General features: G+C 40.3%; 1 protein-coding gene across 1 annotated transcript in view; it reads left to right on the top strand.

Moving 5' to 3' along the window:
* The first annotated feature begins 4,650 nt into the window (after positions 1 to 4,650).
* LOC126480821 (testis-specific serine/threonine-protein kinase 3) overlaps positions 4,651 to 24,147 on the top strand; it is a 67,007-nt gene continuing 47,510 nt past the window's right edge. Inside the window, exons 1-2 of the mRNA XM_050104159.1 lie at positions 4,651 to 4,780; positions 12,568 to 12,658. The gene's annotated coding sequence lies outside the window, so the exon portion shown is untranslated. The remainder of the gene's footprint in view (positions 4,781 to 12,567; positions 12,659 to 24,147) is intronic.

The following is a 24,147-nucleotide window of genomic DNA, read 5'->3' as shown; positions in this document are numbered from 1 at the left end:
CAAGTGGCAACTTGTCCTTTGTGACAAGTAAGAAGTCTGGGCTGAGCAGTGCTGTGGCTAACACCTTGCTAGCAGTAGTGGATCGTAGTGGCTCATATTCCTGGAGTTTTGAGGCCAGTGAGGCCAGAAGAGCTTAAGGGCAGCATTTATGGGCCTCGGATGTTACTTTTGGTGATACTATTATCAAGGCATGGTTTCTGGCCCTATAAGTATAATTCCGACGCCAAGAAGATATGTAACAGGGCGAGATCAACAGTATTGCTATGATTGCATCGCTGCCAGGTTAATAGCCACTGCAAATTACGCCACCAGTACCACCAGCCTTCCACTAAATTGTTTATAGTTGACACTTTGTAAATGGACCAGGTATTTGTGAAATTTGGTTGATTTCATAATAATAATTGCCGTGTTGCTAAAAACTCTATCTTACACGCGTGATTATCCCAAATCACAAACCTGGACAGGAGTCCTATCCTAGTGAATTTAATTCCGAGTGTCCTGACTTATTATGAGAAAGTGGTTGAACTTGAATTTAATGTTGTGTTGTCATTTGCACAGCTAATTATACTTTTGAGTACGTCAAAAGACGACTTATCAAAGCACATTTGTTATTCAAAGAGTTATAGTTTGTTGTGCTTTACGTAATTGATAATTAATGAGCATGGTTCTTCAAACTATGAAAGCTTATGGGTCGTAATGTACTAGTCACGTTAGTTAATGAAGCAATGCTCATTAACAAAACTTCACCAGTTTGTATGAGAAATGGTGAGTATTCTTGTCATTAATTACTCTCGCAGGCATACTTTCAATCAGGTGCTGGAAAGTTTCGTGGGGAATGGCAGCCCATTCTTCACCGAGTGCTGCACTGATGAGAGGTATCGAAGTCAGTCAGTGAGGCCTGCCACGAAGTCGGCGTTCCAAAACATCCCAAAAGTCTTCTATAGGATTCAGGTTAGGACTGTGTGCAGGCCAGTCCATTACAGGGACGTTACTGTCGTGACCACTCTGCCACAGGACGTGCATTACTAACAGGTGCTCGATCGTGTTGAAAGACGCAATCGCCATCCCCGAATTGCTCTTCAGCAATGGGAAGCAAGAAGGTGCTTAAAACATCAGTGTAGGTCTGTGCTGTGATAGTGCCATGCAAAACAACAAGGGGAGCAAGCCCCCTTCATGAAAAACACGACCGCACCATAATACCACCGTCTCCGAATATTACTGTTGGCACTACAAACACTGGCAGATGACGTTCACCGAGCGTTCACCGCACTTACACCCTGCCATCGGATCGCCACATTGTGTACCGTGTTTCGTCACTCTACACAAAGTTTTTCCATTGTTCAATCTTCCAATGTTTACGCTCTTTACACAAAGCGAAGCGTCATTTGGCATTTACCGCCGTGATGTGTGGCTTATGATCAGCCGTTCGACTTTGAAATCCAAGTTTTCTCACATCCCTCCTAACTGTCATAGTACTTGCAGTGGATCCTGATGCAGTTTGGAATTCCTGTTTGGTGGTCTGGATAGGTGTCTGTCTATTACACATTATGACCCTCTTCAGCTCTCGGCAGTCTCTGTCAGTCAACAGACGAGGTCGGCTTGTACGCTTTTGTGCTGCACGTGTCCCTTCACGTTTCCACTTCACTACCACATCGGAAACAGTGGACCTAGGGATGTTTAGGAGTGTGGAAATCTCGCGTACAGGCGTATGACACAAGTGACACCCAGTCACCTGACCACGTTCGAAGTCTGTGAGTTCCGTGGAGCGCCCCATTCTGCTCTCTCACGATGTCTAATGACTACTGAGGTCGCTTATACGGAGTACTTGGCAGTAGGTGGCATCACAATGTACCTCATATGAAAAACGTAATTTTTGGGGGGTATCCGAATACTTTTGATCACATAGTGTACGTGTGTTAGTCCAGTAGGAATGAAAAAATCGACAATACTGTTATGACATAATCCACATTGGTTTGTGGAATATGTATGTAGATGTAGGCTCCTGTCTATAGCAGGCTTACGATACCAGTAGGATACATCGATTTACAGAGGACTCCGAGCTGGTGGGAGCTGAATCTGAATGTAGATAAATGTAGCTATTGTATCTAAAATGTAAAAAGTGACCTGCTACTGTTCTATTAAGTGACTGACTACAAATCATTAGAAGCAGTACCAACCGAAAAAGTGTCTGGACTTCAGCAGCACCATAGCTGTGAATTTCTCCGTGTACGTTTTTTCATTGCCAGTGACAGGTGGAAGCCTAGAAAGCCCTTTAACTAACGTAGCAGAGGGTTCGCAGCGTTATGGGATTTCAATAGAATTAGGAGGGCTCTATGACTTGGCTGGGCGCATCTTTTTGCGATGTGGCTGCAATTAGAAAATCAGGGACTAAAACGAAGGTTTTTCAGCAACAGAAGTTCAGTCTTTTGTTTTCTCTGTAAATAAGAAGCCACATTTTTCTGTGAGATTGGTCAGCCTATAAATGGATGAACTAAATTTACAGTTTTGATTTGTAGACAATATCCTGTGAATAAAGTTGTAGCATTGAGCTACAACTCTTTGATTTTGATAACAGACGTAGATTTCTTAACAAGTTTGTTTACCTGGCCATTCTTCGCAGCAAGCACAGAAATTCTTGTTATGTAAATAAATTAGCCTTTCGTTGCTGCAACTTAATTTATTTTCCCCAGATGCGTTTCACCTCATTCTTACTTTAAGGCATCTTCAATGAGATATTTTTTTTGCATCTGCATTTCCTCTCATCTGGTCTGGAGATCGCGCTGCCACTTTATTTCCTAAACTTAAGCACAGTTTTGTATTCCGAATTTTTTCTTTCACACTGTTCACCATGTTTTCCTCTTCTTTGCGGTGCACTATTTTTCTTTTGCAACTAGTTCTAGCTGTTTGTTCCAACATTGTGCTGTTAACAACGTAAATATTGTGATTTCATTATATGTTCCTCCTGGTTGGTCTGTCTACCTACATGTTGCCAACCTAACGAAGTATAAGTTGAAAACTAACGTCTATTCATGATGTTTACATCTGCGTATGAGTATGTGTGTGTGTGTGTGTGTGTGTGTGTGTGTGTGTGTGTGTGTGAGAGAGAGAGAGAGAGAGAGAGAGAGAGAGAGAGAGAGGTAGAGAGCTGAAGAGTGTGTATATTCTTTTTTTATTGTGTGTGGGGAGAGGGGAAGGGTGAGTGGGAGCGGGGGTTGCTGGTTCTAGTTTTACAGCGTCGAATATGAATGTAGTAGCTGTTAGAGAGTGGTTGAAAGGTTTGTCGATCAGCTGATTTGAGTTTCAGTTTAAATGTTCTATGGAGGGGTTCATGGACAAGTGAGTGAAAAGATGTTGGCTGCTATTATTATTATTATTGTGATAATAATCATCTTTTAGAGTATTGTTGTATTATTTCTTCTATTAGTGTAAACAACTAACTGTTTGGCACGTGTACTTGATCATTCAATAGGGTTTTCATTTCTGATTTGGTTTTCTGTATGTGGTAATTTTCTTGCAGAGTAAAGAGGTGTTTTTATTTTTGATTCTAATTATTTTCATGTTTTCTTCTGTAGCGGTTTGTTTGTGGCTATGTTCTTTTAGGTGTTCTGAAAATGTGGAGTAGTTTGTCCCATACTTCCAGGCTCATGATGTATTTAACATCAAATGCTCTACCTGTTTGTCCTATGTATCTGTTGTCAGAAGTGTGCCGCTGTAGTTGATATATACCTGCTTTTGTCGGTTTTGGCGTGTATTTTTGTACACAACTGTCTGTTGTATATGCTTTGTTTATTCCCTGTCTTTTGAAAATGTTGGTGATTTTATGTGTGAGTTTGTGGTTGTATATCACTGAGCACTATCTTGTTGTTCCATTCATATTTTTCTGATTATTCCGTTTAGTTGTTATGGTACTGAGGGTTTGTGTTTGGTTCTGATGGTTTGTTGTCTGTGGTTTGGTGCTTTCTGATTTTATTTTGCTTTTGATTTTGTTGTTTATCTTTGTGACAGTGTTACTATTGTAACCATTATTTTGTGCCATCTGCATTGTTATGTCAAGTTCTTTTTGGTAGTTTTCTTTCTTGAGTGTATGGAACATGTGTCGAAGTGCTGCTTGCTTTGGGTGTGTGGGTGGTTCGAGGATTGGGGAATGACAATGTCCATTGCTGTGGATTTATGGTAAATTCAAACATATGCTTCCTGTTTTGTTTTTTAATATATCCAGAAACTTAATTTGGCTATTGTGATCTCTTTCAGTTGTGAATTTTATATTTTTATGCAGCTGGTTGATGTCAGTATGTAGTTCTTTAATTTTTGTTTGTAGTTCACCTATTAAGCAAAGGATGTCATTCATATACCTGAACCAATAGAATATGTTGTATTCCTTTAGTACTGTTTTTGAGAAAATGATCTGTTCACTGTGGTGTACAAAGATATTTGCTAAGGCTCCTATAGCTGGGGACACCAATGGTAAACCATTTTCTTGTAAATAAATTCATTATTGAACTGCAAGTAATATTGTTCTGTTATGAGCTTTATTAATATGCATATTCCTTTAATCTTTTCATCAGGGAGTTGACTATAAGTTTTCAGTTTCTAATCTATGATTTCTTATTGTTTATGGTAATGGTATATTGGCAGACATCTGTGCTGAAGAGATCAAGTGGGGTGGGCCTGAAATAGAAAGAAGTATGTACAACATCATAATGGATATCTGGAGAAATAAGAAAATACCCTTAGACTGGAAAGAAGCCATTATAATACCACTACACAAGAACGGGGGCACGTAAGTACTGGATAACTACAGGGGCATCTCTCGCTTAAACATAGGGTACAAGGTTTTGTCGAGAATCTTGCTGAACAGAGTTGAAGAACAACTGGGGCTGACAATAGGAGAGTACCAGTGTGGTTTTAAAAAAGAGAGGAACTGTACAGAACAGATATTTGGAATAAAAAGGCTAATAGAACACAGACACAAGAAAGGACAAAAGATAACAGTGACATTTCTTGACTTCCAAAAGGCCTATGATTCAGTTAACAGAAGTACTCTGCTTGATGTGTTAGAAGATAGAGGACTGGATGCTGCAACACATGCAATAATGAAGGAAACGTTAAGCGACACTATTGCGAAGATTAGGCATCGCAGTACGCTGTCAGACAGCTTTGAAATAAAATCAGGAGTCTGGCAATGGGATGGACTGTTACCAATTTTATTTAACCTGGTTTTGGATGAAGTAGTGAGACAGTGGAGACAACTAAATAGTAACATGAAGATCAAAGGTGTGCAAATAGTGTACAAAGTCAAACATAATGCAAAAGTGTAGTGCCTGGCATTCGCAGATGACATGGCACTCTTAAATGAATCAGAAGAACAGGCAAAGGCAGCACGAAAAATCTAGCCGAGCCAGCAGAAAGGTGGGACTGTAGACTTCATATAAGAAGACCATGACATTGAATGCTGAGTCTAACTGGAGGATAGATGGCCAAGTGGTTGAGAAAGGCCGGCCGGGTGGCCGTGCGGTTCTAGGCGCTACAGTCTGGAACCGCGGGACCGCTGCGGTCGCAGGTTCGAATTCTGCCTCGGGCATGGATGTGTGTGATGTCCTAAGGTTAGTTAGGTTTAAGTAGTTCTAAGTTCTAGGGGACTGATGACCTCAGAAGTTAAGTCCCATAGTGCTCAGAGCCATTTGAACCATTTTTTGATTGAGAAAGTCAACAGCTTTCGTTATTTGGGGGAGAAGATAACTGGTGGCATACAGAGCAATAATAGCGCAGTAGACAGGGCACAGCTTTTGCAGAAGCTTCAGTGTGTGGTGACAAGAAAAATCTGTCACGGGATGCCAAATTGCGACATTACACAGCAATTGGTAGAAATGCTGCTCTGTATGCATCAGAAACAATCACACTCGGCAAGAGAGCTTGTATAGAACTGGAAAAGGAGGAGCGGAAAATTTTGAGAGACAGGAATCTGCAGGTTGTAGTACACGACAGGGAGAAGTATAATGGGTTGGTGGATGGTCGCAGGTGACCGGAGACCAAAATCAAAGTTGCCTTAGCAGAAGAAGCAAGAGAATGAAAAGGCATTGGGAAGAAAAAAGACGTGCAAAACAAGCCACCCATGATCCTGAAGGGTCCTAACGAAGCAGAAGAAGAAGAAGGAGACATGCTTTCTATATCACATGAGTGGAGTGTTGCTGCGTCTGGGATTTTTATATCTTTTTATTTGTGGTATAAGCTGTGCAGTGTTTTTAATGGTTCCATCTTTTTGTACTTTGAAATTTTCAGACAGTAATTTTAACATGTATCCGGAAAACTTGTAAGTGGGCGATGTTCAGAAGTCCAGTATTGGCTTCACAGGAAGATTCCGTTTGTGGATCTTTGGTTGTCTCCAGAGGACGGGATGTGTCAGCTTTCTCTTCTCTGTGTTATCCAGTATGATGTCTATATTTTTCAAAGCTTTTTTCTTTTTTTTTGACTGAATCAGTTTGTTGGGTCTGATTTTAATTTTATAATGTTATTTTGTGAGATGAATTCTTGTTTTTTCAATGTATTATTCTTTGTCTTAGTTGTTACACATTTAAAGTTCCGTGTTTCACTGCTGCTTCTTGTAAAAGTAGGCATTTTACGGAATCCTGGGTGAAAATCAATAACATTTTAATGAAAAGCCCATCTTTATGTGTGTCATCTTAAACATTTGGTAAACCTATAGGTATTTGCGGAATACTGAGGGAAAATCGATAAAATCCTAAAAACTGTAAATAGTGTTATATGTTTGTGGCGTTCGTTATTCAATATTTAAAGCTACATGTTTTACATGTGTTTCCTGAAAATCGACAAAACAGCAGCGAAGTTTGTATTTATGTGTGTTGTCTTAAAAAATCGGTAAAATTAGGCAGGAAACCCATAATTACGCTTATTTTCTTAAAAATTGGGGGAAAACGTTTTTTTCAGTGATACAAACATCTTCTTAAAAATTAGTGACTTAGACATAAGTAGTATCGCATGCTGTAGAAAATAGTGTTGGGTGCTGAAGATTCACGAAAACTAGATCAATTCCCCTGGATGCTGTGCTATGCTGGATATTTGTAATATCGCATGAATTTACAGGTGCTGCTGCTGCTCCAGTGAGGTCCAGATTGAAACTGAGTCTCAGGATGCTAGGAGAACATTGAAGAGGAGTGAGTAACAGCACAGTGGGAGCAGTGGGGGTGTCATTTTTTATATAATAAATTATCATCATTAAAATGACAGTTAATACTTTAAGATAAAAGCATTGGACACATGCCACTATCTTGCACATAAATTATGGTAATTATCATGAGTTATTGCCCATTAATTACGACCTAAATAATCAAAACATGCACCCAGGTGAACAAAAGGGTCATTCAATTATTCTAGTCGGTTTGTTCACTTAAGGAGAACATTGCCCCCCCCATTGGGCCAGAACCGCCCATGTCCCATGACTTCTGAATATTCTATGTTCTCCAAAACTACTTGTCGGATTTTGAAGACTGAAGCATGATTGAATTCGTCTGTTTGGGCACTATCATACTAGACCCAGAAATTACCACAGTTCCATTTAAACAAGAGATAATGCTGATGTCTCTTTAAATAATAAAGCTACGTGAAAGCAATATTACGATACCTTAAACTCATGGAAATATCTGCGATGGAAATGCGTTCGTATTTTTCCATTTAACACTTTTCAGATTTCTTAGTTAACTTTTGGAGAATAAAGAGCATGAAAACTGAGAGTCTCGAAAATGGCAAGAGCTTCTAGAAAATTAAAAGCTATTTTTAATACAGGATACTTTTCAGATGCTTGCCTGAGGGATTGCACTTGTAGATTGGTTTGGAGCTTGACTGACTGGAGGAAACATGTCAGTCAGGTGAACCAACTCATTCACAGGCTGAATGTATCTGGTGTTAACAACAAACTTGACACTGTTCTTGAGACCGGCAGACCACAGGAAGCTGAATAAGGCAATGCAAAAAAGGAATGATCCGCTTCTAAGGAAAAAAGAGAGAACGACAGATATTTCAAAACGGAAGTGGAAATGACTGAAAGAAACACATCCCCACTCTGCATTTACTCAAATACCCATTAATTGCGTCCTGTGTTCACAGTGGTAATGCTAAGTGAATTACTGATAAATGTGACAGTACATTATGACACTGTCAAAGTTGTGAGGACTGTTGATGTTACAGTTTTTAAGTCAGTTGTTTGGAACATGAACTTCACAAGTGGCTTCAAAATTTTATACTTAAATTTTTCTAAATTGCAGTTTTTTGAAACTCATGTTACATTGATGTGCTAAGTACTAATTTATTCAAATTATTGTGCCTATGTTTCATAGACTATTATATAGAGTGGCGGCTGCTGTGTAAGAACACAAGAGCACATGAACACCCTAACTTTCGACAGCTTTATTGGTTGTTTTTCTTTGAATGCTGTTAAATGTAACATAGATGCTGTAATATGAAAGATACGGCACTTAAATCTACCGCGCTACTGCTCGTTTAGACTCCATGAAATTTGGCAACAGTCACGTGCGCACCTTCAGTTGTGCACGTGTTAAGGAGCTTTTCCGCATGCGCAACTCGCGTGACGTAATTGACATACTGGCCAAATACATAAGGCTTTGATAAACAACATAAACGCTTGGCGACCTGCACAGCTAGCCCTTGCCACTCAACTAGAAGTTTCTGTCAGTGTCACCAGATTTTAGCACACTATGGCAGACTTTTATCTCTGTTCACTTGGCATAAATCCTGCTGGATGTTAGCATACTCCTCAGATATGCCAATTCACTCACTACATACTGTAGTGAAATTAGATCGGACATTAGTACATGATACTGACAGTAAACCTATTTTGTGAGTTTCTGATTGAGTTGTTGTACGTTAAATTATGAACTTTATTGTACAGTAATCCATTGGGAGAGCTGAGAATCATAAGGGCCTAAAGCACAGCACCATCGGTTGTGAGACTGTAGTATTTATTCATGCATCTGAAATCTGTTGATCTTGTGGTGAGTTAGGTTTATCTGTGCTGTAGGTCCAAAAATGCATATATGGAAATTAACGAAAAGATGCAGCACTGGTTTCACTGATTTTCACTTAAACGTGGTTGACGGCGGTGTGCTTTAGGCCCTTATGGATCTCAGCGCCTCATTTGTATTGTAGTCAAGTGACCCTGTTGGTGGACATTACTACTTGAGTTGGTAGACATTACTACTTGAGTTTAATCATTTCCACAAACGGCACTTTGAGTTTGGAGTTACTTTTTTTCTGCGCGGGAATCGCCTTTCGTGTGCAGTGTAAACATGAAATATATTGAATCTATTTTAAATACTAACAGAAAAGTAAGTGAAGAAGGGTCGTAAGTCGTGCTTGGAAAGCTCGCTTGTTGGAGCACTTACCTGCGAGAGGCAAAGGTCCCCGGTTCGAGTCTCAGTCCGGCACACAGCTTTAATCTTCCCGGAAGTTTCATATCAATGCACACTCTGTTGCACATTGAAAGTCTCATACTGGGAACAGAAACCTAAATTACCAGGAAAAGTTAGCCGCAAAGGAACTAGGGCCTCCGAAACAGATTCTTTGATTGGGAGAGTGACGATATCAAACAAGCGTGACAACAAGTGAACATTGAACAAAGGTACAGTTAGTACAAGTTGTTGTGTGGGTGCAGCGTAAGATTTTCAGCCTGGAAGTAAATTCGTAAACTAATACATCTCTTAGGGATCTTGTACATTTCTCTGAAAAAATAGAAAACACGAAAACTACGATTAAGAAAAAAAAGATTTGCAGAAGCTTACACATTATTTCGTTATTGCCCTAAACTGCTCTTAGTTATCTACAAAACAACAAAATTCCACAAAAACAATACCTTCATGTGTCAGATAGGTTATACATATTCTTCTTCTTCTTATTTCATATAGGCCAACTGAGGATCACGAAATTTAACTATTGCGTTTGGAGTAGGCTTTGACGTTTGCCCAGTAGTTACGCATCCTCTCGCTGTGTAATTCCTTCCTCCTGTGTCCAGAGGGCACCAATCTTCTTTCTTGGTGGTCTGTCCTGGAACCTCTTTTGTCTAAGCTTCTTCCTGAGTATTGTCTGATCCTTCAAGTTTCCTTCTGTTATTCCCAGTTCCTGAAGATCTTTCTTTACATCCATCAACCATCGTGATTTGGTCTTCCTGTGTTGCCAGTAACAGAGGAGCTGGTTGGTCAATCTGTCACGATGCATCCTGTAAATGTGTCCATAAAATGCTAGACGCCTTTTCCTAGCTACATCTGTGATTCTTTCACGGTACTCGTAGAGCTCTCTGTTGGGATGACTGTCCGGTAGTGCTTCAGTTTAGTGTTACAGGAGAGAGATCTTTTATTATAAGTGTTCTTGGTCAGCCGGTATGCCAGCTTTAGTTTGTTGACTCGAGTTTATAGTGCTGTTCCTTCAGATAGATTATGTTCCAACCATTCTCCCTAGTACTTGAACTTGTTGGTTTCCTTGATTTCTACCTGGTCTAGATGCAGTGCACTAGGAGATTCACCTATGTTCGTGATGTACTGCGTTTTTTCAAGATACATGAAGCCTAACCTTTTCCGCTTGCTGTCTGAGAACGTCGAGTAGTTTCACTGAAGTTTCTACCGGCAAATGCCAGGCAATCAACATTGCCCATTGCATGTTTTTACTTGCAGTGATTGTAGTTGTATAAATTTGTTGATAAGTTTAACTGTTATGCAGCTGATGTTATTAATTTCACACTCTCAAACTTGTCTGAATCTGAAAATTTGCAAACACACGGAATGGGTACTGATGAGCCACCACTGATTATATATAATACAGTAGGTATGAAAACAAGTTATATATTTTATCATCATTATTAAAATTCTAGGCATCTATGACATGTTAAAATCTGGGTAACAGCATATTATATTTGTGGGGCAAGGATGCACAAAGTAACAAACTGTGACCCCTCCCCTTGCCCTTCTCCACAGGACCGAACTATGGATCTGCACGTGGGAGATGGTACGAAACTGTGAAACCCTCTGGATGTGAACCCTGGATCCGCATCTGATGATGATAAACCAGGACAGACGAGGAAAGAAGCTTTTGAAACATGGTGCCACGGAAGAGAAATGAAGATTGATGGGTGGATAGATTGGATAGGCTAAATAGTGAATCTGTACTAAATTGAACAGGAGGGAAAGCAAATTTATGACACAATGTTTCAAAAAGTAGGGACCAATTGATAGGACTCATCCTGAGGCATCAATGTATCGTCATTTTGGTAATGGAAGAAACTGTGTAGAGGAGGAGAGGCAAAAATTATAGTGCGAGACCAAGGCTTGAATACAGTAAGCAGTATCAAATGGATGTAGGCTGCAGTACTTATGCTGAGATGGAGAGACTTCATGGGATAGATTATAGCTGGCGCCACAAACGATGATGGTCGAGTTAAGGCTTGTTTTGCGCTCCTACGTCACGCATTCTCTGACAGTCAACGGGCGTTCGGGAGTGTTCTGAACGCACTGCTGTGAATGTTGTGCGCGATCGTAACGAGTAATTCAGTAAATTTTTATTTCATTTGTTGCGAGTTGTCAAGCCTGATGGTAGTCATGAGCGGCAAACCAATTGTACACAAGCAAGCGGGAGACATAATTCGCAGGATACATGCTTTCATCAGGGGCAAAGGATGTGTATGCGCGTACTGCAAATTTCGCTTGGAACCGACAACAATACAATCGCCGTCCTTGTCTCGACCTGCGCGAACTGGCATCATTCGTAGATCCGACTATAGTGTGGCGACCTGCATGAAACCAGCCTTCACACTAAAGACCATGACAACAGTGTCATCAGTTACATGGCTGAACATCTTGAAATAATGAATTTGGCCATGTAGCATGTTTGGAGAGTATCTGCACAAAATATCAAAATAAGGAGAGAAATTGGTGTTAGTCTGATGCATTAATAATAGATTTCTAGAATTTTTGATTAGCGTTGATTACATAAATTTGCTTAGTCTTGGAACTTAGTCATCACAGCACACATAGTTGAAGAAGACAGTGATCCCTTGCCATTCGTAAAGCCAGTTGTTTATCGGTAGAAATGGCCAGTATGTTATTACCACAGAAAGTAGCATCTTTACTAGCACTTTTATTTGCCACCAGTAAAAATAAAAAAGTATTTAGAAGTCAGCGGTATTGCTCAGGTTTGAACTCCATACACAAGCAGTTATATTCTTTCAGTACACTACTGCCGTATTCTGTATTTCTTCCAGTGGAAGTGGTTGAAACATAACGTTTGCACATGAAATGAATTTAACGTACGTGATATATTTATTTATTCAAGGTTCCACATCTCGCAGAGAGCAAGATAGTTTTACACACATATGGAAAGTATATACTAAGACCATTAATGTTTTCCATTTATTATCCTGAAACACAGAAATCTGACTTCATACAAGTATCAGTTTCGCTGAATTTGTATCAGTTTATTTATTGGTCACCTGTTATTGCCTGTACTGTGGTGTGATCCATTTATAATGACTTTTTCTCCTTTTTTCAGATTTAAATATTAAATTCACGAAGTTGTGTGTACCTGGAGATATTTTTCCTAGACCCGATCTTAGAGAACTCAGTTTACAGAGGTTTCATTGGTAAGATAATAAATTCAAAGCAACATGTCACTGAAGTAATGAGAAATCTGTAATAGATATGTAGAAGACAGCTATTGTTAAGATTTTCCCTGAATAACAGTGTATTTGTCACAATAGAGCAAGAACAAAGAAATTAAGGGAACTATTGTTGAAGTTAAACTTAAAGTAGACGTTAAACATTTACTTACATAAATTTGTGTTTGGGACAACTCCTGTTCTTGACATATACAAATGACTTTCCAGATATCTCTGATACAGTAGAAATAGTATTATTTCCTGAAGATGCAAGCTTCACCATGAAATCCAATAGAAACGGAATAACAAGAGAAACAACATAAAAATTTACAGTTAAAGATTGTTTTAGATTCTATGAATAAATGAAACAGTCAGAAAAAATATTGACTAGTTCTTTCTTTTTTTTTTTTTAATGGCCAGTCACTTAACTCAGAAAACTCGTAGTTAATTCAATTCTGTACAAGACAGGGTACGTTATCAGTAGAAGGTATGCTATCACAGATAAAAATATAGCTCAGGAGAAGGAATTATGTAAAAATGAATGTTCAAAATCTCTGAGTGTGCATATTAAGCAGAATTTGAACTGAAAATCATATATTGTAGATCATGTTACATATTTGAGTTGAACAACATTGCCTCTAGATGTAATTGCTAATTTTGTGATGAAAGCATCAGAAAGTTGGCTTACTTTGAATACTTGCGTCCAATAATGTCACATAGAATAATAAATATTTGAGGCTGTGCTACACAGAAATGTGCAGTAATGACAATGTTTAATGTCTGGCCTGGCACCTCATAAGGCAATTATTTTTTTTAAAAAAAGGGCAATTAAATTATGATCCAATTTGTTGTAAAGGACCAGTCCCAATTTGAAAATAACAGTACTGCTCATAAATGTAACAGTAAGAACAAAAATTGTCTGTACCTTATTCTTGTACAGAAATGAAGCAAACTCTTCAACTATAAAATATTTGATAAATTTGCTTGTGATTTTAGGTGTTGCCAGTTAACAAAAATTTCCTATGTTTCCGCAGAAACAATGTACCTCATTTGTAAACATACTTATACAATCTACGCTGTAGTAGTTGTCACAAATACGATACCCAAAACATGGATATCATGAACAAACTGAGTCAAGTGAAACAGCTGTACTGATTTATTTATAGAATGTTGGAATCAAGTTAGATGCCAGAGAAGCAACATATTGAAAACGAGAGTAAAAGGTTGAAATGTAAGGAAAATATGCGTAGTTCAAAGAGATTCACGAACTTATAGTGCCAGTACTGACCAAACGTCATATGAAATAAAATCTTATGCCCTCAGGTAGCTGCAGTATCTGATGAGCCTCTGTCATATTACTAACAACCTGAAAAAGAAAGAAACTATACACCACGAAGAAATTACCCAAATGGTATGGAAATCAGTAGATGTGTACAGGCAAAGAAATGATTACAATTTGAAAAAAAGTGGACGCTATATTAAAAAGAAATAAGTTCTCAAATTGAGAAAGTCAGTAACTTGTTGGTCCACCTCTGGCCCTTGAGCAAGCAGTTATTGGGCTCGGCATAGAATGTTAGAGCTTTGGATATCCTCCTGGGAGATGTTGTGCCAAATTCTGTCCAACTGGTGCGCTGGACTGTCAAAATCGCAAGCTGGCACCAGGCCTCTGGCCATAATGCTCTAAACGTTGGGGTGAGATCTGGCACAACCTTGCTGGCCAAGGTAGGGTTTGGCAAAAACAAAGACAAGCAACTCGCCATGAGGGGTGGGCGTTATCTAGCTGAAATATAAGTTTATGATGGCTTGCCATGAAGGGCAGCAAAATAGGTGTAGAATATCGTCGATGTACCGCTGTGCTGTAAGGATGCTGCAGATGACAACCAATTGGGTCCTGCTAGGAAAAGAAATAGCACCCCAGATCAACACTCCTGACTGTCGGACAATGTGGTGGGAGACAGACAGGTTGGTATACAGCCACTGTCTGAGGCAGTCCAGACACATCTTCGCTGGCCATTGGCGCTCAGTTCGAGGCGGGACTCCTCACTGAAGACAATTCTACTCCAGTCATGAGGCTCCAGGCCGAACACATGTCTGGAGATGATATGGACAGGCATTGGATATCAACCTGACTGTCGCCCATTATATGGCGTGACAGCCAGGAGCCAGGGTCTTGGGTGCCCTTCCTTTCTATAGTAGGACCCCTTTGGTTGTCATCTGCGGCATCCTTACATTACTTACCAAACCCTATCTTGATCAGAAAATTCGCCAGATCTCTCTCCAGTTGAGAATGTTTGGAGCTTTACAGGTAGAGTCCACGACCCAGATCGGAATTTTGACGATCTAACGCTCCAATCGGACAGATTTTGTCATGGCGTCTCTCAGGAGGATATCCAACAGCTCTATCAATCAGTGCCAAGCTTGCATAAGGGCCAGAGGTGGACCAAAGTGTTACTGACTTGCTCAATTTGTCAAGCTCTTTCTCTTGAATAAATCATCCAGTTTATCAGAAATCGTATTTTTTCTACACTCGTACATCTCATCTGCCAATTTCTGTCGCATTCGGTTAATTCCTTCACGGTGCGTCGTTTTTTTCCCTCGAGTGTTCATCACAGAATGAGTCAGCATTAAATAGACACTGTGCATTAAACATTTACCTCGTTTTTCTATAACATGAGGAGGTAGAGGTGGAGGTGGATGAGATTGCAGAACTGATCACAGTACAGTTATTTTAGCAGGTGCAATCCGCTCTAGAGAATTTCAAAACAGACAATATTGTCAAACTATACACCTAAATAAACAGAGTATACTCTTGAGACTAATCTGTTTTTGTTATGTTGTTGTTGTTGTGGTCTTCGATCCAGAGACGGGTTTGATCCAGCTCTACATGCTACCCCTCTGCCAGCCTCTTCATTTCCGAATAACCAATGAAACCAACATCCTTCTGAATCTGCTTAGTGTAGTCATCTCTACGATTTTTATCCTCTGTGCTTCCTTCTAGTACTAAACTGGCAATCCCTTGATGCCTCTGAACGGGTTCTACGGACCGATCCTCCTCCTAGTCAAATTGTGCCACAAATTCCTCTTTTCCCCAGTTCTATTCAGTACCTCCTCGTTAGTTACGTGATCTACCCATCTAATCTTCAGCATTCTTTGTAGCACCACATTTCGAAAGCTTATGTTCTCTTCTTGTCTATACTCTTTATCTTCCATGCTTCACTTCCATACATGGCTGCACTCCATACAAATACTTTCATAAAAGACTTCCTCACACTTAAATCTATACTCCATGTTAACAAACTTCTTCAGAAATGCTTTCCTTGCTGTAGTCAGGCTACATTTTATATCCTCTCTACTTCGACCATCATCAGTTATTTTGCTCCCCAAATAGCAAAATTCATCTACTATTTTAGGTGTCTTATTTAGTAATCTAAATGTCTCAACTTCACCTGATTTAATTCGACTATATTCCATTATCGTTTTGCTTTTGTTGATGTTCTCTTATATCCTCCTGTCAAGAGACTGACCATTTCGTTCAAATGCTGTTCTAGGTACTTTGCTGTCTCTAACAGAATTACAATGTCATCGGCAAACCTTAAAGTTTGTAGTTCTTTTCCATGGGTTTTAATTCCTACTCCAAATTTTTCTTTTATTTCTTAATTTATTTCTTGCTTAATATACAGATTCAATAACATCAAGGATAGGCTACAACCCTGCCTCATTCCCTTCCCAACCACTGCTTCCCTTTCATGGCCCTCGACTCTTATAACTGCCATCTGGTTTCTGTACAAATTGTAAATAGCCTTTCGCTCCCTGTATTTTATGCCTGCCACCTTATAATTTGAGAGAGTATTCCAGTCAACATCGTCAAAAGCTTTGCCTAAGTCTACAAATCCTAGTAACGCAGGTTTGCCTTTCCTCAAGATATTTTCTAAGATAAGTCGTAGGGTCAGTGATGCCTCGTGTATCCTGACATTTCTATGAAATCCAAACTAGGTCGGCTTCTACCAGTTTTTCCATTGGTTTGTAAAGAATCGTGTTAGTATTTTACAACCATGACTTATTAAACTGATAGTTCGGTAATTTTCACACCTGTGGACACTTGCTTTCTTTGGGATTGGAATTACTATAGTCTTCTTGATGTTTGAAGGTATTTTGCCTGTCTCATACATCTTGCTCACCAGACGGGAGCGTTTTGTCAGGGCTGGCTCTCCCAAGGCTATCACTAGTTCTAACAAAATGTTGTCTACTCCTGGGGCCTTATTTCAACTTGATTCTTTCAGTGCTCTGTTAAATTCGTCACGCATATCATCTCTCCCACCTCATCTTCATCTACGTCCTCTTCCAATTCCATAATATTGGTCTCAAGTAATTTGCCCTTGTATAGACCCTCTATGTACTCCTTTCACCTTTCCGCTTTCCCTTCTTTGCTTAGGTCTGGTTTGCCATCTGAGCTCAAGATTTTTTTACAAGTGATTCTCTTTTCTCCAAAGGTGTTTTTAATTGTCCTGTAGGCAGTATCTATCTCACTCCCAGTGATATATGCTTCTACATCCTTACATTTGTCCTCTAGCCATCCCTGCTTAGCCGTTTTGCACTTCATGTCAATCTCATTTTTGAGACTTTTGTATTCATTTTCACCTGCTTCATTTATCGCATTTTTATATTTTCTCCTTTCATCAGTTAAATTCAGTATCTCTTCTCTTACCCAAGCATTTCTACTAGCCCTCGCATTTTTACCTACTTGATCCTCTGCTGCCTTCACTATTTCATATCTCAAAGGTGCCCATTCTTCTTGTGCTGTATTTCTTTGCCCTGTTCTTGTCAACCTTTCCCTAACACTCTCTCTGAAACTCTCTACAACTTCTTGTGTTTTCAGTTTATCCGGATCCCATCTTCTTTAAGTCCTATTTTTTTCCAGTTTCTTCAGTCTTAATCTACAGTTCATAACCAACAAATTGTGGCCAGAGTCCACATCTGCCCCTGGAAGAAACTTACAATTTAAAACCTGGTTCCTAAATCTCTGTCTTGCCATTATGTAATCTATCTGGAACCTTCCAGTGTCTCCAGGCCTCTTCTACGTATACAACCTTCTTTCATGATTCTTAAACCAAGTATTAGCTATAATTAAGTCATGCTCTGTGCAATATTCTACCAGGCGGCTTCCTCTTTCATTTCTTACCCCCAGTCCATATTCACCTACTACTTTACCTTCTCTTCCTTTTCCTACAATCGAATTCCAGTCCACCATGACTTTTAAATGTTCGTCTCCCTCAGCTATGTGAATAATTTCATTTATCGCATCATACATTTCTTCAATCTCTTCATCATCTGCGGAGCTAGTTGGCATATAAACTTGTACTACTGTGGTAGGCGTGGGCTTCATGTCTATCTTGGCTACAACAATTAATTCGCTATGCTGTTCGTAGTAGCTTATCCGTGTTCCTTTTTTTTAAATCCATTGTTAAACCGACTCCTGCATTGCCCATATTTGATTTTGTATTTATAACCCTGTATTCACCTGACCAGAAGTCTTGTTTCTCCCGCCACCGATCTTCACTAATTCGCACTATATCTAACTTTAACCTATCCATTTCCCTTTATAAATTTTCTAACCTACATGCCCGATTAAGCGATCTGACATTCCACTCTCTGATCCGTAGTACGCCAGTTTTCTTTCTCCTGATAACGACGTCCTCTTGAGTAGTCCCCGCCCGGAGATCCGAATGGGGGACTATTTTACCTCCGGAACATTTTATCCAAGAGAACGCCATCCTTATTTAACCATGCATTAAACTGCATGCCCTCGGGAAAAATTATGGCTGTAGTTTCCCCTTGCTTTTAGCTGTTCGCAGTACCAGCACAGCAAGGCCGTTTCGGTTGATTTTACAAGGCCAGTTCAGTCAATTATCCAGACTGTTGCTCCTGCAACTATTGAAAAGGCTGCTGCCCTTTTCAGGAACCACACGTTTGTCTGGCCTCTCTACAGATACCCCTCCGTTGTGGTTGCACCTACGGTACGGCTATCTCTATCGTTGAGGCACGCAAGCCTCCCCACCAACGGCAAGGTTTTTTTATATCACATGTCATTTGCTGTCAGTAATGAACATAATATTTTGCTTCATCGTCTGTGATATAACCGAAAAGATTTCCTCTTTTCTTCTTTAATTCTCCCATGGTACATAATGTGTAGGAGAACTGTGGACAATCTCTAAGCAAGTAGTATGTGGTATGCAGGTGGAGGGCTGATATATGTGAGAGACTAAAAGCTAGCACCTCCGACAGGTTAGGGCAGAAAAAGTGTTCAACTGGAATGAACTTAAATGAGCTGGGGCAGGACCACTTTCAACTGGGCCTACATACCCAGCGGCAAGTGCCTCATCAGATAACTGAGGATTTCGCAAGGACAAATTAGCCTGCACGTTTGTAGAAGCATTTAAGGTGTAAGAGGAATGGTGGACTCTATGCGTATCCTGTAATGCGTGGAAAAACCGTCAAAGGAAACTTCCATCTTTCCATGGCAATATATCAGGAAGCATGTAGAGAAATTTTGCAAATATTCCGTTAACTATTTTCATGTTAATCTGATGGTGTTCATTTTTGGATTTTTAAGTAAGCAACTAAAATTTAAACAATATTTTTATGAAACACATTTGCATTGTAGGATCAGTGATCTGTCAAAACCATTCTAGATCGTACATCATTACTAATACCTAAAGAAATTGCTGAAAGGAAGTATTAACCTGAATAGAGAAAATTAAGAGATACGTTTTAGATCGATATACCATGGTGGACATAGGAATCATCACACCTCAAAGGAATCGTCTTCTGTTTATCTGCTCAGAACCACAGAAGGAAAAAAGCTGGAATTGGTAAGAGGGACTACAACAGCGCAAATAGTGACACATCGACAAATTCCATCAAACAGGTTCTGAATTGAGTCGTAAAATAGTTCCTGTATCAGTTCGCATAGATGGCGCACTGCATAAATCAAAAGTTGGTAGAGCAATAGACGTCAAACTGATTAGGTAACTATTCAGTATCTCTCAGAGGGCAAGGAATAGTTTCCAAATCTGATAGAGACTTTCGGATGTTGTGAGCCACATGGCTATGTGAATAATCACAATTGCTAGTAACAGTGAGATCACCACAAATAAATGGTAGGAAGTGACGCTAAACAATTGATTTAATATACTATCTCCGTGCTCCCAAGAAAGACAGCGAGAAATTGAGAATTCTTACTTGCTGGAGCAGTACACATCTACAACGTTTAAAACGAACGTGACTCTTCAGAGTTATCATATACAGTGATGTGCCTCTAAAGAGCTGACCAGTGATGCGTCTTCCATTACATCACCAATACTTGTATGAACATGAAGCGAAATTCATCAGAGAGGACCACGCACCATTTCTCTATGTTATTATGACAATGTATTCATCTGTCACAATATTCTCCACGATGCTTCGGTATCAACAGTAAACAACACATAAGAGAGTTCATTGAGACTAGCTCTTGCAAACAACGAGAGACAGTTATTGCAGGAACTATACAATGCAATGAATATCTCACAATCTCCAGGGCTTCTGTGCGTGTCTAGATTAGTTGCCACTGTGTTTCCATGTCGTTGGAAGCAGCGCTATAGTGTTTGAGACAGGAAGAGATCTTTCTTGTATCTATCTACCAAGCTAGATGATTCAGTAGGGAAAACAAAAAGACTCGTATTCTCGGAAGCAGGGATTACTTGTTTGGTTATCCTGGTGTAGACTTTCCGTGGTATCCCTAAACCGTTTCAGAGAAATGTTGGGGTTGTCCCACAAGCTGCCTGCAGCTATAGCATGATGAACGTAACTTACGATTTTTCACGTTTTACTCGCAGGAAAGGCATGGCGCCGTTCGTTGTCTCGGTGCCACTAGTGGTGAACCATCAACAGCTCGGGTGATATAGTGCACCCTATTGCCACGCCACCTGTTAACAATAGGATATAGCGTCAAGCATCAGTAGCTTGTGGTCTTCAGATCTCGTTGTGAAGTTGTGTTTTGGAGCGTTCGGGTGTATAGTCTTCATTAGCTAATGTGCATTACTAAAATAGAACTAGTATGATGTCTCGGAATGTGATGAATGCTATGAAAGATGTTCAAGAACACACATGATAACTTCATAATATCAAAAACTGAAAAGAGAATTGCAATCTGTATACAGGACCGCGAATTTTTGAGCTCTGTCACCATGGTATTATAAATTGAGGTGCAAGAATATAGGTACGATTTTAGAGATTGCATGAATGGTGAACTGAACTGCTGCTACACCTAATATTCACAATTCTTCTGCCTGCTACTGAACTGCTGCCATACGTAACATTCATAATTGGAATGGAGAATGGAAGGAAAGAATTTGAGAACTATGAAGCAGTAACACGACATTCTTCGCTGCAAGAAAATAAGTTGCAGAAAACGAATAAGAATATGGACGCATTCCAGCTATATGCAGTACGACGGTATGTGCGTGATTATTATCGACAGGTGAGATATCGTTCTTTCAAAACAGTTCTTTTCTACTTCAAAAAACCTATGTACCTAAGGATTAAATCGTCTGGATATACCAATGCTGTCAGTAACACATTATTCAGAATATTGGTACGATTTTAGATGTGGCATGACGAGAAGTGGGCTAATGCACTTTTGAAAAAGGGTGACAGGATAACAGCTATCGTTCACACTGGCCAGGTAGATGGTATTATTAAATGCTTACATTGTTTTCTTTCATTAACGCAATGGAAAAAAGCCATTATTTTCGTTTTGCTAGGGCGAAAGAGGATAGCCTAATTATTCTTCCACAATACTACAGCCACCTAATTCAGGTTGAAGTTGTATACCCGCATTTGAAAAGTAATGTGACAGGAAACACTAAAATAACTTTAGCCTCATTGAGACTGAGATGTAAAGAAAACGAGTTATGGAAGCATTACGTCATTCGATTAGTCTAGAGTTGTATACCATACCATTATGGTACATAAGGAGACACGGGTTTTGAAGAATTTCTGATAGAACAAATGGAAGAGACAATTATTTCTCTCATTTCTGGAATAATTTATGCTTCTGAGCAAGAGAGCAGCCATTCGATGTGATCCCCTCTTGAACCATAATCATATTTATAAACGATTCATTGATGTAAGTGCCCAGTTCGGTATTGTTGTACCTTAAGGTCGTAATAGTGCTTATCTCGTTAACAGGGACCAGAAGCAGATGATTCGCAAGTGGCGTGTGCTGACAATAACGCCACTGTCTCTCCACAATATTTTTTTATTTTCCTTCTTTCTTTCATTTTACACAAATGGGCAGATCTTTTGGTAGAGCTCTTGGTTCTTTTCATCCATCATCCGTATCTTAACTAGCTGGGAGGGAGCAAAGAAGTTCCCATTTGCGATTATTTGGGAGGATATTGCTAGTTCCGCATTTACCTTATAAACTAGAGATCCCTTGAAAACCTTGGTCAGGGCTAGAGGATTGGATCTGTATTAATTTGTTTCTGGACCTATACAAGGTAGAGGGAAAAAGCGCGATGATAAGCTAGGGGACGAGAATTCGAGCAAATTCTTCCAAAAAACGATGGCATACAGTAATGAGTGAACTGAAATTAACTTCTCCAGACTAATACAGATTATTGTAATGGCAGCTTCTGCCACCGAATGTATCAGGATGATCAAATGTAGCGGGAAGAAACCAAATGTAGTGGGTGGGGTGCCAGGAGGTGCTGTATTAAAACTCGGCGAGAAGTTTCCAAATGATTTATTTGTTTCCACTACAGCACTCCATTCACCTCGGTCTGCGTCACAGGGCCCCGTAATGCTGAGGAAGCACCCCAGCAGCCTGTGCAAAGCAACGCTGTGTCGTGCCGGCCTTTGTACGCCAGCTGCAGAGTTCCGATTACGTCAGGATGGCTGCAACAGCAGCCGACTCAGCGACCACAATCCCCGTTGTCTCCGCGCTGCTCTGCTGGGAGCCGTAGGCTGGCCCCGCTGCTGCTTCTTTCTCGCTGGCGTAGCTGAGAATGCGGCGGCAACGACCGCCCGCGATCCGGCGTTCGAATCTGTGGTCCTCGCCTCGGAAGTCTCCGCCGTGTGTCAGGAGCCGAGTGGCCCGCCGCTGGCTGGCTGCAGAACCCGCGTCGACCTAAGAGGGTCGAACCAACGACCCGCCGTGGACTGGGACGCTGTCGCCCCATCTGTTGCTGTGTGTAGCCCCGCGGTGTGACGTGCCCTGCCGTCCAGGAGAGCTGCCACACTTGAAAGAATCTCATTAGAAAACGGCACCTATTTATACTCGTCCGTATACCCCTGTTTTGCCAAGTGCGTGGCTACGCGTCATTTATGCATAACACTTAGGTTGGCCACACTTCCGACTGTGACTTGCGCCCTCTCCGGCAGTTGTATGCCCCTGTGGTCTCTATTTGCCTTCGTAACTGCTGGTATGCATAACTTCCTGCAATCCGGCATGCAGCTGGCTGTAACTTGTGCTTTGAATATCGCGAAAACTAACTTTCCCTATCGTAAACGGTCTTTCTCCTCTTTGGAAAGACCCAGTCCCCGCGTCGACCCTTAACTAGCTCTTAACTTGAAACTTCCTGGCAGATTAAAACTGTGTGCCCGACCGAGACTCGAACTCGGGACCTTTGCCTTTCGCGGGCAAGTGCTCTACCATCTGAGCTACCAAAGCACGACTCACACCCGGTACTCACAGCTTTACTTCTGCCAGTACCTCGTCTCCTACCTTCCAAACTTTACAGAAGCTCTCCCGCGAACCATGCAGAACTAGCACACCTGAAAGAAAGGATATCCTTTCTTTCAGGTAGGGCTCTATACGTTCAAATTATTTTGTGAGCTCAAGGTTCCTATTTAATAAGAAATTGTTTTTTACAATTGTATATTAATAATTGTTTTTCTCTTATGTAGGTTAGTACTGTTCTGAATTACAGACACTTGGTTACACAGGTATATGTATATTGAAATTTACAATTATACAGCTTATTGCACATGGAGGATCCACTTGTTTTTGGAGCTATTGCCCTAGCAGTGACAGTAAATCTGCGGATTAGGGCAGAACGGCGACGAAAACGAAAAGTCAGACGTTGTTATGTTCGACCCTGGCTGAAATGAAGGGGCGAAGGCAGGGGAATATATTCGCTGTTAGTGAAAGAAGATTCGCAAATATTTCGGAACTTCGTTAGGATGGACATGGCCTGTTTCGAGTATCTGCTGTTTATGATAGAAGACGGATTTAGCAAGGGGAGGCTGTCTCACAGTCTCGAAAATAAGAATTAAATAATATCATACGTTTTGTAATCATACCAGACTAGATCACTGATAAAATACCGGTAAACGCCCTGTGGTGTTGCTGACTGGTTGCAACATTATGTTTCCTGGCGAATGGGAAATCTTTTAAAGAGTCTAGCTTTCAGCAACAGAATAACACAGTTCAC

The sequence above is a fragment of the Schistocerca serialis genome, chromosome 5, assembly GCF_023864345.2.
Source record: "Schistocerca serialis cubense isolate TAMUIC-IGC-003099 chromosome 5, iqSchSeri2.2, whole genome shotgun sequence".
NCBI lineage: Eukaryota > Metazoa > Arthropoda > Insecta > Orthoptera > Acrididae > Schistocerca > Schistocerca serialis.
This window is presented reverse-complemented; position numbering and strand designations above follow the sequence as displayed.